At 41.6% G+C, this 20,368-nt stretch overlaps 2 protein-coding genes across 10 annotated transcripts in view; one reads left to right on the plus strand and one right to left on the minus strand.

Annotated features, from left to right (window-relative positions):
• The window catches only part of nrcama (neuronal cell adhesion molecule a), an 84,682-nt gene that overhangs the window by 31,701 nt on the left and 32,613 nt on the right, over window positions 1-20,368 (minus strand). For all 9 annotated transcript variants that reach the window (XM_050036595.1, XM_050036593.1, XM_050036599.1 and 6 more), the window contains exon 2: window positions 18,797-18,847. The gene's annotated coding sequence lies outside the window, so the exon portion shown is untranslated. The remainder of the gene's footprint in view (window positions 1-18,796; window positions 18,848-20,368) is intronic.
• LOC126385082 (dnaJ homolog subfamily B member 9-like) overlaps window positions 19,050-20,368 on the plus strand; it is a 77,282-nt gene continuing 75,963 nt past the window's right edge. Inside the window, exon 1 of the mRNA XM_050036606.1 lies at window positions 19,050-19,061. The gene's annotated coding sequence lies outside the window, so the exon portion shown is untranslated. The remainder of the gene's footprint in view (window positions 19,062-20,368) is intronic.

Here is a 20,368-nt window from a genome sequence, read left to right on the forward strand (position 1 = left end):
CTTCCTGTTCAGTTTCTCACATTACAGCCAAACAGTACACTAAAATGTTAAAAAGACAAATCAAAAGTTGTGTATAAGATTAGTCCATGAAAATTAAAGACTAAGAATATTTAGTCTGAACCACAATCGAAAGTTTACTTTGCTGCATTTTTCTACAACGTTCACTGACGTTCACAAAGGTCAACATCCAGAGTAGGGTCTGTAAGTCACGCATCATAAGTGGCTTCTCTGTTGGATAGTCTGTCAGTCTGCCAATGTAAAGACTTTGTCAAAACAAACCTGATCCCAGTCCTTGTAACTTAAACAACTTAAGCATCTTGCAATTGCCAGTCCTATATTTCACAGCCACAACTCAGGCTCCTATATTTAGGCAGTCTTCATGGAGTTATTTAGTGCTACGTGTAGCTGTCTTCCTTCACGATGCATTGCTCCTTAAGACGACATGACCACTGCTTACTAATACATCCCATGTGCACCACTGAGATGCCCCGTCGACCACGTGTTTGCCTGTAAACATATGGCATGTGAGTGCGCTCACCCGGAACAATCAAATCTCTGCTTGCACACAGATTGGCACATGTAAGCACAAACACACCACATTAGTGGAAGAATTCTTGTAAGTGTGTCAATGGATGAAGTTACACATGAGTGCAGGCCCACGAGCGTTAGCTTCTGTTGCGTGTTCCATAAGGAAGAGCCACAGATTGATGCGTATGGTCGTCACAAACGTATAGAAGCGTGTTGGCATTAATGGGCTCTTATAAACTGCACCGTGGGGAGCAGGAAATGTACTGTGTGTGTTTTGTCTTGCAGTGTGTTCGAGCCTCTGTCACATGTGCATTGAGCTGGCATTAATTTATTTGCAAATTGCCATTACATCACCGCACCAACGGCGCCTAGATACTCCTGTGCATATACTGTCTTTAATTAATGTCTCTGTCAAAACTTGAAAAATGTGCTGCCGTGTAAAAGACAAAGACAAGACATTAATTTTTCAGGGCTGGACTAAATGATTTGTTGAAATACATTCTTTGCATTGCATGAGCCGGCTGAATCACAGTCGCCAAAGGGTGACAGTAACTCCCGTCAGCAGGCTGAGATAGATTTCGAGGTGGAGCAGTGTGCCGCTGTCAGGTAAATGTCTCGGTCCATCCTGACATCTTCTTCATTATTCATGACTAGCACGTGCATCTTTGCACATATACTGTAGACACATACACAGGCAGAGCACACACACACACACAAACACATGGGGGGGTGAAGTCTTCAGAGGCATTTCAAGGTGAAACAATCAAACTCACTGTTTGATTCAGGCCTGCTACGTCTCTACTCTGCTGGAGAGGAGACATGTCTGATGACATAGGGGGAGTGTGGTAATGAACACACACACACACACACAGAAAGTAGTGTCAGATTTTATCTAGCTGAGCTCGGCAGAGTGTGTGAGCTAATACAACCCCAGGACACAGCTAATTACGCCGACACGTCCTATTGGATATCACTCTCACTAGTTAATCGAGAGGGAAGACAACAGAGAGAGAGCAACACAATGTTGTGCACTGGATGCATTAAATGCAGGCCATGCATGCTAAATCCTCTAATCTCATTGTGAGAAAAGGCAATGTGATATCATGCAAATGTAATAGCCCATCTTCAGATTAATTACAATAATGCTCCATGCTGCTGCAGCAGAAATGGCATCCCCCACAGCGACACACATATTAAACCATGCTGGACCTCTGGCTATTTTCTCCCAGACAGATGGAAACAGTGAAGCCTATTCACCTGGTGGAGCTGCTTATAAGTGGGACTTTTGTCTAGAAGGTAATGAGTGACAAAAAAGAGAAGGGGAGATGGATGATGGAAATGGGCGAAGAGAATATTGCAATGCATAAAAATGAAGTAAAGACAGAAGACGGAGAGGAAAGAGGAATTCTGTAGCCTGAGGGAGGAGTGTGATAGCGGACGTGTGACATGAAATGCTGCTTCAATTGCTTTACTGGTCTTCTCCTTCAAAGTAAGGCCTGACCAATTGTATGTGGGCTGCATTCAAATTAATTTAGACTAAGAATTCATTCACACGATATTTATAAAAAAAAAAAAAAAAATTGACAGCCAATATGTGATAATAAGTTATTATTATTATTTATTATTATTATTATTTATTATTATTATTATTCAGAAACATATTTTAGTGTACTGTTTCACTGTAATACGAGAATTTGTGAACAGGAAGTGGTTGCCATACTGTTTCCTGTATTGTTAAAACAGGGGTTAAATTACCGAGTTAAAAAAAACTAAGCAGCAATGATCAAATATAAACCAAGATTCTGTTACTTCTTTGCCTATTTCTCGACTTAAATGTTTTCAGAAACATATTTTAGTGTACTGTTTCACTGTATTATGAGAATTTGTGAACAGGAAGTGGTGCCATACTGTTTCCTGTATTGTAAAAACGGGGATTAAATTACTGAGATCAAAACCTAAGCAGTGCTGATAAAATATAAACCAAGATTTTGTAACTGTATTGCCCATTTCTCACCTAAAAATGTTCAGAAACATTTAAGTGTACTGTTTCACTTTAATATGAGAATTTGTGAACAGGAAGTGGTTGCCATACTGTTTCCTGTATTGTTAAAACAGGGATTAAATTACCGAGTTAAAAAAACTAAGCAGCAATGATCAAATATAAACCAAGATTCTGTTACTTCTTTGCCTATTTCTCGACTTAAATGTTTTCAGAAACATATTTTAGTGTATTGTTTCACTGTATTATGAGAATTTGTGAACAGGAAGTGGTGCCATACTGTTTCCTGTATTGTAAAAACGGGGATTAAATTACTGAGATCAAAAACTAAGCAGTGCTGATCAGATATAAACCAAGATTTTGTAACTGTATTGCCCATTTCTCACCTAAAAATGTTCAGAAACATTTAAGTGTACTGTTTCACTTTAATATGAGAATTTGTGAACAGGAAGTGGTGCCATACTGTTTCCTGTATTGTAAAAACAGGGAATAAATTACTGAGATCAAAAACTAAGCAGCGCTGATCAAATGTCAGCCAAGATTCTGTTACTGTATTGCCCATTTCGCACTTAAAATGTCTTCAGAAATATATTTTAGTGTACTGTTAAACTGTAATACGAGAATTTGTGAACAGGAAGTGGTGCCATACTGTTTCCTGTATTGTAAAAACAGGGGTTAAATTACTGAGATCGAAAACTAAGCAGTGCTGATCAAACGTCAACCAAGATTCTGTTCCTCGGTTGCCTATTTCTCGACTTTAAATGTTTTCAGGAACATATTTTAGTGACCTGTTTAACTGTAATTCGAGAGTTTGTGACCAGCCGGCAGCCATGTTGTGTCCTGTGTCAAAAAGCCCAAGCTCACGTTGTATCTCCCTGCAGTGGGAGTGTTTATAGGTCCTGTGCAGCATAGTGCATTGTGGAAGTTGTAGGTTTTCTACCTCGTGAGCAAAAGTAAATGCCACAGCCCTTTGTCTGTTTTCTCTGGTCAGGTAGCACCAATTTTTAAGTATTTGCATCTTTGTTGATCCCAGTTTTATATATATAAAAAAAGACCGTCTTTCCAGCAATTAATACTTCTTTAAGACAATTAGACTTAGGTTTTTGCACGGATTAAACAACAAAGATGTCAATATTGAGTTTTAGAGCTGGCAGGCAGACTTTGTTCCTATTAGACAGTGCTGGGCCAGCTGTTTCCCAGTTTGTAGCCTTTGTAACCAACTAAGCTTCTCATTTTACACTTGCTTATATAAAGTGATTAATCTGTTTAAAAAAATCCCCCAACATGGAAGTACAATATCTCTTCTTTTTGTCATCTGTTTTTCTTTTGTGCGTCGGCCTGTTTTTCTGTCTGACCTGGGTCACATCTCCAGAGAGGCAGAGGGAGATTAACTGCCCGGGGGTAAAAACAAAAAAAAAAAAAAAAATTCAGTGGACAACACAGATGACTCCCTGTGCACGGGCACAAACACAAAACAGACACGTACATAAAATTAGCTGCCACGTGCAAATGTCAACATCTCCATATTTCCACTGCTAGAATGTCACTGAGTGTTAACTGGCATAAATTGCTTGGACATTCATGTTGTAAATTCCTCCCAGCATTTCATTTGCATGATCATGCACCATAAAACTGAACTTTTGACCTTTTTAAGTGAAGATGAAAAACGCACTTTCATACCTGTTTGACCCCGTTTGACTGTGCTACAAAGTGTTTTTGAAGCCTGGTGAGTGAATTTTTCATAGTTAAAGGCTTTACCACGGGGCTGTGCTGTGCTGTGCTGTGTGGTGGAGGGTATTTTTCTGGAGGCAATATAATCCAAAGAGAGGCTCATAGGTACGCACACAGCTTAACATTCACCTCTTATACTAAGTGGATAATAATCATTTTCCATTGCTCATTTCCTCACAGGTCACAGGCAAAGATGATGACAAAGGACTCAAAGGAGGATGAGTGGGATGACTTTCGCTAGTGGGCAGGTCATCTCTCCTCCTCTGCTTTCCCTCTCTTCTCTGACTCAGTGGTCAAAGCCCAGAGGTCAAAGAGTCGCCCTCCAGCTCTGCCTGTTCATCTTGATCACTCTTTCACTTCCTGTTTCCATTCCTCTATTTCACTCTGCCATTTTGGGCTGTTTGCCATCCCTCCTTAAACAAAGCCCACAAGCAACCGAGTGTCATCTTTGTCAAAATGAAATTCTCAATTGAGGTCTCAGTGTTACAGTTCCAAGAGCGAACAGGAAGGTGTTCAGTGGATGTTTTTGAAAGGACATTTTAATGGATGATAATAGCAGACGTCCACTGGCCAATTCAAAAAGTGGAACCATTATATCCTAACACGTTCTCACAAATTGAGTCGGCCCTCTGTCACCCCTTCGAGTTCAACAGTGAGTTTGCGGTGATATACGTGGAGCCTTCATTAATGGATGAGTCATATTACTCAATCACATACAGGAAGCCATAAAACTGCACCACAGGACTATTATATAAGTGCTTATGAAAATGTAATTCAGTGGTGAGGTCACACAGCAGCTGCACCTTTGAATTAATCCATTTCCTCTTACTGTTTTCACCACACATTGACTTTCAGTAACTTAAGTCTATGAGCTGGCTTATTTTTGTTCTTAGTGAGAGTTAGTTGAGAAGTATTTGTTATTCAAAGACAGGCCAGCAGTTTACCCACGCATATTCAATGTCATAACACAATTAAGTAGGTGTTTAATCGTGATTATCAGCCACAAAGATATGGGTTAGAAGGGTTCTGCTACACAAATTAGCATATTCAAAATATTAACAGCAAACTAAACAGCTGTGTTATTGTTATGCAGCGACGGAGGAATTCAGGTGATGTAACATTAGTATAAAGAGCGACAAAGTCCGCATAAGGACTTAGCACAGGGTGGTGGACAGGTCAAACAAGACTTTCATCCAGTAGGTCGGGGTTTGTGTCCCATATGAAAACAAAAGTCAATGTTATTTTAAGTCAGGCTGTCCTCCTGCGCTGATCATACGTATACCTAAAAAAAGTAATGCAAGAATTCATATATAGCCCACATAATCATGAGGTAATAAGGCTGCGATCACGTGACCCATGTGCTGACACGAGTAAAGGAAATGGTATAAATAGCGACAGTCCAAATAAGGACACAGGCTGGGGTATTAGATGGGTCAAACTAACACAGGACTTTCTCCCAGGAGACCAGTGTTCATGTCCCGAGTGAAACCAAGTGAACTCTTAGTTATTTTATGCTCGTTGTCACCATGTTTCTTTTCCTAAATTTAAGCAACATAACTTTACTTTTCTAAACCTAACCTACTTAACTTTAAATTAAGTATGTAACTTTACGTTAATTAGGTAACATGATGGTGCCCAACCATGTTTCTTTTCCTAAATGTAACCTGTGTAACTTTACTTTCCTAAACCTGACCTATGTAACTACATAACTTTAAATCAAATATGTAACTTTATGTTAAGTAGGTAATGTGATGACACCCAACCATGTCTCTTTTCCTAAACCTAACCTATGTAACTTTTGATTTAGTACATAACATGACAACGCCATTCATGGGGCGCTAATTTTTTTATATTATACGTACTGCTGTATGTGCATTTATGTAAGATATATGAACGGTTATACAAGCATACATTGTCATTTAACAAACATAACGTAGCATACTTATTTTAAGCCAAACCATGATGTTTTTTCTAAACCGAACCAACAATTTCCCCCCGGGGGTCAATAAAGTATGTTTGATGTAGTCTTTGTGCCTAAACCTTACGAAGGAGAAACCTAATGAAACTGCTCCCAGTGCCAACAGGCATTTCATGCTCTGATAACAGCATTCTGAAGATAGTAGTTGTTGTTGCCAGACCAGGACTAATATGTAGCAGGACTACTAATGCCTATTTGCAACATTGAAATGGGTGGTTTCCCCATTTCCAGTCTTTATGCTAAGCTAAGTTTAAGCCCAGTTAAGACCAAAGATTCATGGTGAGACAAGCAACGTTGCAAAACCTGCCGGTTCACACCAATGCAACTAGATGAAATGGTGTATCATCTCTATGCAACAACTCTCTGTACTTTCATTCTGATTTCCAGCTTTTCAGGCTTATTTTGTGTTGGAATATAAACACAGAGTGATCAGCGGCAGCGACCCTCAGTCCAACACCAGCACACCATGACGGAAACAGAGGGCTATGCTAGGACGGAGCATCTGCTGCAGCAAGCAAACTGCGGTCATTTTGACTTGACCAGCGGACTTCACCATAAGCCGATTAGCGGTAGAAACAGGTGACATGCTTTACATTCCGTAACCAGCCTCCAGTGATTTCACCAGTGGAGTTGCAGATGACACCATCATCCGGCTTGAGTCAAGCTAAGACAGGCCAGTTCACACCACTGCAACTTTTCTCTGCAACATTCTAAAACGGTTTCGTCTCGTTGTGAATCTTTCATCTGAACTGGGCTTTACCCGCTGCTGGTGGTAGCTAATATTTACTGTACAGATATGGGAGTGGTATTGATCTTTTTTTTTTTTTTTTAAGATATTTTTTCGGCACGTTAGTAACATGTTGACTTGTTGAAAGTGGTCATCTAATAACACAACAAAGCGCTGATTACCATTTGCCAGTGTTCGGTGTCTTTGACCAGACATTGGACTAGTATTTGCTCCACCGAATAAAAGCAGTAACTTGATATTTTCAGTATAGTGTAAAGGTTATAGGAAAACATGAGGAAGGGCTTTAAATATTTTCAATGTATAACCAGACTCAACTGTTCTCAACAACAAAAAACTGACGTGAAGCCTGCTGACACAAACCCAACAGTCTTCCTGCCTCTCAGTGTGCAAACCCTGAAGCAACGTGCTAAGTTGGTCACTCCGCAGCCTTCAGTCACACTGAGAGACACTGAGGCATGACAGCCTGACTAGACAGATGAGGGGGGGAGGCAGGAAGAGAATTAGAGGCAGGGATGAAAACACAGTCATCTGCAGTCACATCAGATCATGGTGACAGAGATATTTCTAAGACAATAGACTCGGAGTCGGACCGCTTTCAGCCAGACTGGACTGGATGCTCTCATCTGTAGCTCGGTACACAGACAGATCATCATTTGTACATAAGCACACTGATGTCACAATGAGTTTGTAAAGCAGAACTTGCAGGCTGTCGAAATTAAATTCGGCATCAGTTGTATTCTTTTGCGGGCTGAGATTTCAGCTCCAGCTCCTCCACAGCAGTGGCCTTCATACAGTCTGTCTCCAGTAACCAGGTCAGTAGAATAGGAGCTGTGAGCCATGAGAGTTTCCACACACACACAGAGAGGAGCTGCAGCCTAAATGTGAAGCTACCATAACTGCTACTTCACTGCTGACATTTGAGAGAGCAGACTTTGATACTGTTGGTAGGGGGAGTGTGCATCTGAACCTGAACTGTAACAAAAACTAAAACTCCCTGACTGAATAGAGAGGGAAAGAAAAAACATCAGGGCCCAGACATCCTCCTGTAAACAAATACACACATGCAGTACAGACACTGAACAAGCGCCTTTGTTTAGCAAACCCCTGAGGTGAGAACTTTAGAAGTTAAAGGAGTATTTTGCAAAATGGTCCTGCAATCATTTGTGAATGAGTGGGTGCTTGTGTGTGTCCAGCAGAGAATATTCTATACGATATGCTATCTATTAGAAACTGAACAGAACAGCCGCAGGTGACTGAAGTGAATATATTTGGTAAACTTACTCTGTAACACTTTTCTTAGCTTTGATTCGCATTTATCGTTTTTGTGGCCGGGGTCTGACCCTTGACTGGTCCGACTCTCTCCTCCCTGCAGAAATAAGTTCAATGTCTGCCCGGTTAGCACAAGCTAACACAGCAGCAGCGGCTAACATCCTACATCGAGCCGTTAAGAAGTGCCAACAAACTTGCACTGAAACTGAAACACCTCAACTTTGTCGGTAAACCCATTAATAACCATTAGGAAACATTAGCCATGTGATGCTAACAGTTAGCCCTACCACTGTGCGTGTGCAGCCCGGCAGACACTCTCTCACATCAGCAGCTGGAACCCATATAGTCTGTTGTATGGTGAAGTCGAGCATGGTGTATTTGAGTTGGCAGTTAAGCATGCAGACATACAACCAAAATTTAGTATGGCGACAGACCATTTCAAACCTGACACCATAAACATTCTAATGGGTCCCTTGGTACTTCCTGTTAGAATGTTTCTTAATGCAGTAACTGACAGGTAGTACACAGGGACCAAAGCTGTTGCCCTAGCAACAGAGCATCTAGTCTATACATCAAGATACTCCATTCACATTATGGGTATGAACAAAGTACTCTACTAGTATCCGTATCACTTTCACTGTAAAGTCTAGTGATACTTCATTGAGCTCATTGCTATTTCCGACAACTTTCACATGCAAGTAGTCATATGACCCAAATACTGACTATGACCCTGATCACACAGAATGTTGAGGCAGAGGGTACTTGCTGTAGCTCTGGTTGAGGGTGAGAGGCTGTCAGTAAATAGTTTGTTGGGCACAGGGAAACAGAGATCTGTGTGCGTACATGAGACAGTAAAAAAGAGGGGAGCACCACCAGTTGGTCCAGGAGCTTCCCCTCGCTTATGGCCATTTCCAGGCATATTTTGCTTCCCCTCGCTTATGGCCATTTCCAGGCATATTTTAGGATGACCCGGGGGCAGTTTGACAACCTGCTGTCTATCATCGGGCCGTATAACTCTGGGTATCCAGCAACTGCTACCATCAGTTTCTGCTCCATTGTTTACCAACTGTAAACTTGTTGTCGAGACCACCACAGAAGGCCCGCCTCTCAAATCATCCGATTGGACAATGGGGAAAAAAAGATGATGAAAAAGAAATGACATTGGGAGCTTTTCTGCTCTAAGTAGAAGTTTTTTCAACTTGAGTAGTCAGAGCGCTTGGGCAAAAAACATGTGCACTTTCTGTGCGTTCGGGGCCTAGAGCAGCTTTTAATTAGTATCACTTTTTCTCATCCATTCACACACAAGCCAAGGATGGGTGTTGAACACACTTCCAGTGTCTGCAGAGGAGGAATGCAAAATGTAAAGCAATCCAAGTGGATACCAGACAGAGGTACAAAGACATGCTAACATACCAGTCCTCTGTGTAAACACATGAAGAAAGGGGCTGACCCTGAGTAGAAAACTCCAACCTGCTCTCAGTCCCTGTCTCTGTATCTTTCAGTTTGATTACTTTATTGGATGACTGTTCTGTCTCTCTGTCTCCTTCTCTCTCCCTCCTTTACAAAGTGGCCGGTCTGCAACGAACATAGCCCATTGTAAGGTGAGAAAATGGCCCTACTACTTTGGGGCAAAGCCTTCACTGGACCTTTTGATCAAAAAGGAAAACAAGGGGTAGCACTGCCCCACTAATCTGTCTTGATAGATGGGCCCCTATTCATGCATGTTTCATATCTTTTTACTGAGTTAAGTATTATTTACTTAAACACATTTGTGCTGCAGACAATAGGTGGATAAAGTTACACTTTCCTTACCTTGGAAAGTAAGGAGAGACATTCTTATGAGGGATGGGTATACAACACTCACTCTCAAGCTTAAGTGAAGCGATGCAGGGTGTTATACAAGGTGTGTTTTCTGTTAAACACTTGACACTGGGAGACACAGAGGAGAGGTGTAGAGTTTGTTACAAAAGAAACTTCTAGTAAAGGTGAGGTAATGACATACTTGCATTGCTGGTGTGGTTTTGTTTCCAGAAAATATATATCCGTTTGTACATTTTATCCTATTAACCCATAAAAATGATACATTTAATGATTTTAGCACAACAAAAATTACAGATATTCATATCTGAAAGATGACTAGTATATTCTTGCAAGCCAGTAAGTAGTTTAACTGCTGCTCAAAAGCACTTCAGCCACGTTTCCTTGTCAGGATTGGAACCAGCAGGAAGTTACAACTGCTTAATTTAAGACAGCCTCATGTTTAACTGCTGACATCATCGGAAGCTGTCCGCTACATTGGAAGTTATTGTTAGAGGAGCTTTGACTACACTAACACCACTTCTTTGCATTGAAAGGACAGAACTGGCAGCCTCTTTGTCTCCAATAGCCCCCAAACCGGATCACACGCAGCCACCTAATCAGAACAAACTATCTCTGCCTCTTTTCGCACGTGCACACACATACGTACACACACAGGGCCTTCCCTTTTTGGGGTCAGTTTTTCTAGCACCATCCGCAGAATCCCCCAGCGTCTGCTTTTCTCTGAGGCTTTGTGAAGTGCTGATGGTCAGCATGCCCGCCCCCCACCCTCCTCTGCATCCGCAACTCTACAACCGCCCCGTGGGTGCTATTGTCCTTCATGTTGTTTACCACTGGGATAACGCTGAAACGGCAGGGGTGTTCTAGGGCACAAGATGACACCTCTGGTGATTAAAAAAAAAAGAATGTGGCCACAGTACAAGTAGGTATAGCTCTCTACTGCATCATAATGTGTTGAGATGGTATACAAGAAAATGTACACCTACATGGTGGGAAAGTTTTAGTTTTGAATCAATTTTGTAACTGATTTTGCTGTGTCCGAAAAACAATATTCATTACAGACAAAGGGCCATGTCATCTGCATAAGTGAATCAGCATTTCCACGTTTTGAAACGTAGACTGTGGTCCATTTCACTAATTTGATATTTAGCTTAGTTCTTAAGATGATGTACAATAAAAGAGACAGTAAAACCTGTTGCCTCCCGCTCAAAGACATACAGTACATGGGTGGTAGCGCTGGGTCGAATTCCAGTTTTGCCAGCCCTGTGCACAAACTTAAACCTGTTTGATTTTATGCAAACCAGCTAAATCAGAATTTGTCTTCATGACACGTTCTGGCAAAAAAGTGGCCACATTGTGTTTGTTTACTAGAAAGTTGATGTGTTTTTTGGGGTTATGAGAGGACACACGGCAGAGTTATGCCGGATGTCCACTGGATCCGTCACATGCGCGATTCAGCCACGACACGGACTCTCTCCGTCCTGTACCGGGTGTCAATGTCCACTGACAGCGGCGCGCACGCGAGCGGCTGGAATTGGCGGATCGCAAGATCATAATGTCATGTGATAATCTACGGAAACCCTGGAGGTATAAAGACACCAACAAACAAAGAAAAGATCTCTCTGCCTGCCGGACATTGACCACTGTAGGCCATTTCATGATTTTTCTCTTGATTTTGTGATGTTGATGTAGCGATGGAGCAGCAGCCATTGACTTGAATGGCCATGATTAGCTCCGGCACCCGCGCCTCGGCCAGATTGTGCACGCAATGGATCCGGTGGACATCTGGCTTTAGTCTCTTCAAAAAACTAAAACTATGCTAATTTGATAGCATTTTGGATTTAAAGCTGATGAAAGAAGTGTCTTAACTGGCCAAGAGCGAAGCTGCGGGCCGTTTAGACCTGAACTTTTGAGGAATGCCCTCTATTTATTCCTGTCACGTACTTTGAAAGTGCCGCAATGAACGGAGAACGCAAAAATTCACTGCAAATGCCTAAATAAGATGGATCGCCAGGGAGCTGAAAGTATCTGGTAAAGCAAATCCTTGCTGTTAGCTGTATTGTATAGCATTCCCAGTAACTATTGCAATATAAAACGTGTGCTTTCTGTTTAGAAAGTACAAACGTAGGACGATAGCAAGAAGGCTGCTCACCCATCTTAAGTGTCAACTGTCTGATCTCGAGCACAGGGCTGATTGATTCGTGGTTTGTTTACATGATGTAACAGAAGTGCATATTTAATGTGTGGACAGACGGCTCCATTGTTAAGCAGTAATCCAGTCTGTTGTTTGACTTAATAAAACCGGTCTAAAAATGTTCACATCAGCCCCACCCAGCGACGGAGGAAGTCAGGTAGGACTTCAGGATACCAAACAGGAGGCAGGATACCAAACAGGAGGAATGAAAGTGACACTTATCTTTGTTAATGTAACGTCATTCTGTGTGAATCTATAGTTTAACTGTGAAATACAGAACCACACAGACTAGAGTCTCTGGTAATAGTGACGACCCGAGATCACAAGTTGAGGATTTGCTGATCCCTCCTTTCATAACCAACTCAAAACTGAGAGAGTTCCCATGCATCCCCCACCACTCGCAAAGCCCTGATATGAATAGCCTCTCTTATTGTCATTTCCTGTTCCCCTTTTTTCTTTTTCCTATTCAGGGAACGTGAGCAGCCCTGCCTTTCCATGAACTGAATCTTAACAGAGTTTAGCTCCAGGCACATTCAGGTGACAGAGTGATCCTCTCTGAAAAGGTGACAAAACAGGAAGAAAAGGACACCTCGGAAGAGGTCACACCCACACACATCTGAGAGCACTGTTAGTTAACACAAACTGCTGCGTTCAAGGAACACCTGCTTTGACAAAATGGAAAAATATAAAGCAGTCTAAAGTCTTCTAAAAATAAATTCCCATTACTATAAATTGTGGCTTTGCTAAGACAACAGTGCAGCGTTAAACCGAGAATGGCTTTGAAAAAATGATAACTGCTCAAAAACAAAGCATCAGACTCATCCATGTGTAACTCATCAAAAGCCATTACAGATAGCTGCCATTAAAATACGCTTCATCTGACATCCAATTATAGCGCTGTGATATTTGGACAATTGCACACATTTTGCCAGGCGTATGGACCGGTTTGTTGGCTGCCGGGGGCTTGGCTGGGTGTTGGGTGTGTGCCCGTGTGCCCATGTGCACGTGTGTGTGTGAGTGCATGTCTCGCCTGTCTAAGGTCATTTCATCAAAAGCTGTGGGCTCAGCCAGAGCAGAGGGCCATGCTGGTGTGTGTGTGTGTGTGTGTGTGTGTGTGTGTGTGTGTGTGTACACTTGTGTGTGCATGCATTTATGTTCAGTTTTGTGTAGGCTATATACTGTGTATTTATATGAAAGTAATAACACACTGCATCTGTTATCTGGTCATTTTCTAGCCTATATAGTTATACATTCTTGAAACTGAGGCATGGATCTAACAGCTCATTCATTGCATGAGTGCATTTTTCATAAAACACGCTTATTCAACCGCATCAACCTGCTACAGACAATAGAGTGAATCACTTTAAGTGGTGCAATAATCAGCTGTAATGTATATAAAACACACAATTCCTTAAAAAATATTATTTTCTAAGATGCAATGCATCACACACCCTAAGGACGCATTCACACTGGCGCTATTTGTTCCGCTTTAATCTAACCCTGGTCCACTTCCACGGATAGTTCAGTTCATTTGGAGTGGTGTGAACGCTCATTCGAACTCTGGTCTGCCAGCCAAAGAATCTTGATTGCCCCCTGGTGGCTGGCTGCAGTAAAGGCCCCCTTCATGTTAGCAAATAGGACATGGGCCAAATTAAAAGATAAAGTACATGTCAAATAATTTTTTTCCAAAAATGGTTCCTGTCATTTTAGGTAGCCCTCACACCGACATTTGTTCAAGTGTTCGTTTTTGCTTTAAGTTTGGTTGTAATTAGTATTTGATGCTCACGATCAACGACATGAGAAACTCCAGATCGCGGAGATCGCTGCTGCGCAGACTCTGGCTCTAAATGATGCCGCCAGTGCAAGATGAAAGCGGCCTTATCCAATATATTTTGGCTTTATTTTTGTACAGTGGGAACAAATGGATGGAGCAAATTTTTGTTTTCAATCAATGGTTCAGCCTATGTCTGAAAAGGCCCTAAGATTGACTTCATCCGACAGTTACTCCCTTTCAATCAAGTATTTCTGTCTTTTCGGTTACTCTCAAATATGTCATCCAGTTACTGTAGTTCTCTCCTTCACCATTTACTATTTATTATAGCCTCCCTTTTAAACAAATGTAAATAGCATTATCTTTCACTATGCTGCTCCCACTGCTGCAAGAGTCCAGTGATCCTGGCATAAACTGCACAAAAATAAATGGCTTTATTAACAAAGAAATATATCTCAAACCTGTTATTTTTTAAATAAAGTAGTAGTAGACAGCATGTTTTAGATGTTCAAATGTATAATGCACAAACTGATAGGCTAAACCGTGCAAAATAAAAAGGATAAAAGCACCTACAATCAATACTTCGCATCATTCTAATACAGTGTGACACATGAACACGGCCACATAAATCCAGCTGGGCTTGTAAACCAGCCGAGTCTCATTGGTATTCCTGTGTGCTATTGCTAGGTAAAAGGTATTGATGAGCAACATGGATGCACGTGGCCTTGGTGCGTGACTCCGGGCTTTACTGTGACATGACTTACAGCGTGTGTGCGTTTGTACGAGTGTTTGTGTGGCCTTCAGGTCAAGACGGTTATACCTTTATGGCTGACGTTCCGATACATCTTTTCCATTTTACTGGGCCTGATCAATTTTATGAAGACCTTGTTTGTAGTAGCTTCATCACACCCTTCAAAAACAGTGTACAGGACACTCAGGATACTGATGTTACTATTCTCAGGGTGTGTTGTAGGGCTGGAGATTTAAAAAAAAAAAAAAAATCTTGTGGGTGTGTCAAAGATAGAAACATTTTATTGTCTGGGGAAATCAAAAGTGCACTGTGAATTTGATAGCTGTCTGGCCAGTAGTTGGTGGTAATGATGAAAGGTAAGACAGATGGTAAGACCGATCAATAGACTGGCAACACCATCAGGGCTGGCGGAGTAAATATTAAGGCTTAATGATAAAGGAGGTGTGTGTGGTGGGGGGAGACGGGTGTACATGAGGTTGAAATGTTAATAGGAGAGAAAAGTGCATGATGGGATGGAAACAGGGCAGGGGGTGAGAGGGGGGATGGGACTGATTGACGCGTTATGGCAGCGCAACAAGCTGGCATGGCCCTTTTTCTCTCCTCCACCCATCTGTTCGTCAGGATTACTCATATAGAGAGGGGCGGAGGAGGAGGAGAGAGGAAGCTGTGGGAGGGCAAAGACTGGGAGAGGATGGGAGATCTATCAATACGACCTACAATAACTGCATTCAAACCACTTTCCCATGACATCTTTTCAGCAACAAACTGCTGTGATAATGACTCACTGTTAAAATTATGGATCAGTGCAATATAGCAGAGTGCTCTCATGGGGCTGTTCAGGTAGCAGTGATAGTAATGTAGCCGTGTGTTATGTAATACTGTGCTGCAGCGCCTGCTCTACTTGCTAAGAAAGGGCTCCCTACTGAGAAATATGTTTAATGGGTTTCCATAAGGCAGCATGCTTAGTGTACTACTGTAGAGGTCCAAACAAAATGTCTACATTCTGTTACTCACCAGAATGCACTGTATGTATCGTGTATTTCTTTTCTCATGCAGCATTTGCCAATACATGTTTGGACAACTGGAACATTACTGGGGGAAAAAATGCCTTTTTTTCATTTTATTAAACCTGTGTATGTGTGTGTGTGTGTGTGTGTGTGGTGTGTACAGTGTGTGTGCACCTGAATGTGTCATGTGTCAGCAGGTGAGCAGCAAGCAATGCCAGGATATGTGGCTCCTGTTTTTCCAGTCGCATTCAAACACAATCCTCGTCCAAACACATGCTGGGTATTCATATTGTCCTCTCACCTCTCTGGGTGTGGACACATGTGACATGTTGACATGTTATTGTATTCCAAAACTAGACAGTTTGCCTCCGCCAACCAGTTACGATGCAGTTTACATCCATGTCAGTTCAGACTCATATGTAGCCATGACTGACAATGCTTCAGATATCGAAACATGGATGCTTCACACACACAGGTTGTGATTGTGACCCAAGATTGTGGTGTGTTACATCTGAAGAAGTCAAGAGTTCTAACTTGAACGCCCCCTGAAGTTGGATTTCTGACCAGAAGAGTCGCAGGAACCTCATCAAACCCAACCTCAAAATCCAAGATGGCTGCCGCAGTGAAAGCTGCGGTGATAAACTGTTTATTAGCACTTCTGTCTTATTTGTGTCTCATTGAATCAGTCATACACACAGTAATGTTCAACTTCTATCTGTGGAAATGTTGCACAAAGTACTCATCTGGTTTTGCTAACAATGGCTAACCTGGCTAGCACTGGTACACCACACATGTTGTGCTGGAATGCGGTCAACTCAGGCGTAATGTCATTCCCACCTCTGGCTTCCGATTTCAATGGAACGCAGCATTAGTGTCACCAATTCAGTATCGGACCAAATGTCTCTCCTTCTGTTCCTGAGATATGATGTTGAATGATAGTCAAACACTTTTTGCAGAATATTATGATGTCAAGGCAAAGTTGACCTTTGACCTTTTGGATAAAAAATGTTGTCACGTCATCATTATATTCTATCAGACATTTGTGTGAAATTTTGTCATAATTAGCGTATGAATTCTTGAGTTATGGCGAAAATCATCATCCTTAAGTCCAACTGGATGTTTGTGCCCAAGTTGAAGTAATTACCTCAAGGTGTGAGATATCTCGTTCATGAGAATGGGACGACCGTGCCAGTGTGGAGGCATGAAAACACGTATTTGTTCATCTCTTCCACTAACCAAACAGTCTTTGAAAGCATCAGCTCAGTGTGACACCTGACATAATGCCCCACCCTCTAGCTTGTTCCATAAACGTCTTAACATCTACTCACTAATATAATCTCACTTCCCTCATGAGTTACTTTCTGCATTCAATCAGGGTAATTTTACCTAATTAGTTTTTTAACAACCACATGGCAACAAAACAAAACAATACACCTATATCACAACAACAAGGAGGTTGCAACAGGCATTAAGTCAGGGGTGGGGCGAACACAGGGTACATGTCCCCTGCACTTTTTCATAGGGCATTACTGGACCCATCCACTTTTTACAGTCTAAAAACTAACATTATATTTAAAAAAAAGACAGAGAAACTGCAGACGCTAGGTCATCAAGAAAGGTTGACATCCTGGATAGAAAAAAAAACACCAGTGTTGCAGTAATTTATTTCTGCCAATGATCGAAGACGATGTTTTAAGGCCCAGACACACCAAACTGACTGATGATGTAGCAAATATGAAGTTTGCCATGTTTCAGCAAAAAAAAGTTGCACATGAACACATCGCAAAGACTGCAGCCAATGGTCAATTATCATGTATGTTCTGCGCATGCGTAACAGGAAATGACTCTCCACACCAGCAAACAGCAGTATAATCCAACTCAAAAAGGGAAACTGGAAGATCGTCTTGACGCTAGTTAGCCGGTTAGCACGTTAACAGCACAATCCAATGCTGAAAGAACAGAGTGTTACTGCGTGCCAGTGAACAATACAAACCATCAGGAAACGTTTCTGCAAAAGAGCTCAAAGGCTAAAGAAAAATAATCTTACATTTTATGTATCAAGTTTGTTTTGGTGTAACTCCCTTTTGACTTTAGCTGTTTGTTTACTTTCCTCACTTCCGCTTGTCTTTGTACGCAAGCTGAACTGCCAATCTGAGTGATTTCATTCACCGACGAGTTCCACTGTGCTGACACCGATTCAACATGCTGTATCGAACAAAAAGAAACCAATGAGGGGTGATGAGGGACAACTGTGCAGGACAAACCACACCAACGAGGGCAGCAGATACTCACCAACGGCCCAATTTTGACTAACGGGTGACTGTCGGCTTGTTGGGTCAGGGCCTTTAAGTAGAATTTGGCTATCTGAACCAGAAACGGTACATTTTCTCAAGAAAAGTCTAGGTTAGGTCTAGTGTTAGACCAGGTTTTTTTTTTTTTCAGATTACATCTGGAGCCATGTTTTTGTATAAGTATAAAGGTATAGACCTGTACTTTGCAGGGTTAGTACTTGCAGATACCAAGATGACACAGCTAAGACTGCAACGGGTATGACTCACTCACTGCCAGCTGTAAGATATGCTTCAATACTCAGCACTTTTTATCCATGCTAACTGACCTTTCTTATTGGAAGTACAGCCATGATCTGAAAAAAACTGAAGTGCCTTTCCAGTGAATTTCCAAACACAACTACGTTTGTAGTGCTCAGTGACAGCCACGCTTTACCGTGTAAATCCATGTAGTGCACCTATGAATCCAGAACGTGGCAAAACAGTCCATATCACTGGGAAACAAGGCCAGACATGCTATCAGCAAATATTGTGATCCAAAGACTAGAACAGGAGGAGGTTTGGGAGTTGGAGGAAGACGCTGATTCAAACATCCAGAAACATTGGTGTGTACACAGCAATTAGGAGCAGAGAATAACAACATCACAAGACACCAGGGGTTACCAAGAGCCAAATAGATGGATAGTGAAGCAGAGAATATTTTCATTTACTTACCAGTGAGGATTTAATCTCAACTGCTGTCTGTTGTCAGGAGGTGGTTCAAACCTACAGCAATGAGAAGGACATCGGCAATTAATGGGGCTGCTTTTGGACCAACCAGCTCAGTTTATACTCATGCCACCAGACAACTTAATCTTTTGAATCCATATGAATCATATGTAGTATTTCATTTTCCCTCATATTTGAAACAGTTTTTGACTCCATGTAATTCCTCATATCCACTTAGACATATGCAATATCCCCTTTTCTTCGTCTCCAGAATTGTCATAAGTTGGGCGAAGGTGATTCCAATACAAAGCTCCATCTGATCTGTTACCCCTTTCCTGAGCTTCCGGACTTCCTTATATTCATATCTCAAAACAACCTGTTCATGCTATTTAAATGTCATACTGAAAACTGGTCACAGTAGCCAATTCTCATTTTCTTGTACAACAGCTGAGGGCAGGGGGGTGTAGGTGTTCTGTATTTGGGTCTGAAGACCCCCTTGAAAATGAGATGAAATGAGATGAATTCAAATATACACAATTCTAAAAAAAAATGTTCTACTACAACTGCCCGTGTCCTGTGATATTGTGTGGCACTGGTGTTTTCATTCCAACTCATTTGGCAAAGAAATACATAGTCAAAGTCCTGCAGCTTACATTCATGCACACATGGATTGGCGTCTTCATATTTCCAAGTATCAGGACATAAACAAGTGCTTAAAGGCATACTTCACCCATAAAATGACCATCTGTGTATCTATGACTCACCCTGTGTTAGCTTGAATTTGTGAATAAAGAAAGAATCCAAAAACGGCAAACATTTTGTATCAAAGAATCCAATTACTATCTCTCACTATGCTCAGTAGTTCCCAAACACATGCATTTTTGTTGAAATCATACCATTCAAAGCACTTCAGCATGAACAGTCTCACACAAAAACAAGTAGTGTTTTTGGAGTCTTCGTTCACCGTGAACACTTGCAAGGCATTTCCACAAACCCAAGGTAACACAGGGTGAGTAACTGATAGAAAAACGATCATTTTGTGGGGGAAGTATTCCTTTAAATGACACATTCACTGCTTGAAGTCCTTGGTTAACAAAAGTAATACAATTAAAGATGTATCCTCAGTTTTTAGAAATGCGCTCTGCTCATGAATACAGCCAAATATAATTGAGAGAGAAGGACGTATTTGATTCTCCAAGCTAACGGATTTGAATTCATTCATTAATAAAGGCCAGTGTCACACACACAGTGCAACATGAATACATGGGCACATGCTCCCAACTCTCCTGGGACTTCCCAGTAAATGACTCTGTCTTGCTGAGCACGAGGACCTTCAATCAATAACCAAAATGTCTGCAGTCATTTTTATTACTTTTACCTCCAGCAGGGGACACACACAAATGACACAGTGGCCCCAGCCTCCCCTCAAACAGGCTTCCCTCCGTGACCGTGAATGCATTATGATAATCTCCAGAGAGACTCTCCATTCATCTCGCATTAGCAAAACAAATGTGACAGACAAAGAACGCCGGCCCATTTAGATGTGGAGCCATTAAAACTGTAGTTAGCTCAGAGGAG

Source organism: Epinephelus moara, chromosome 23, assembly GCF_006386435.1.
Source record: "Epinephelus moara isolate mb chromosome 23, YSFRI_EMoa_1.0, whole genome shotgun sequence".
In the NCBI taxonomy this organism is placed as follows: Eukaryota; Metazoa; Chordata; class Actinopteri; order Perciformes; family Serranidae; genus Epinephelus; species Epinephelus moara.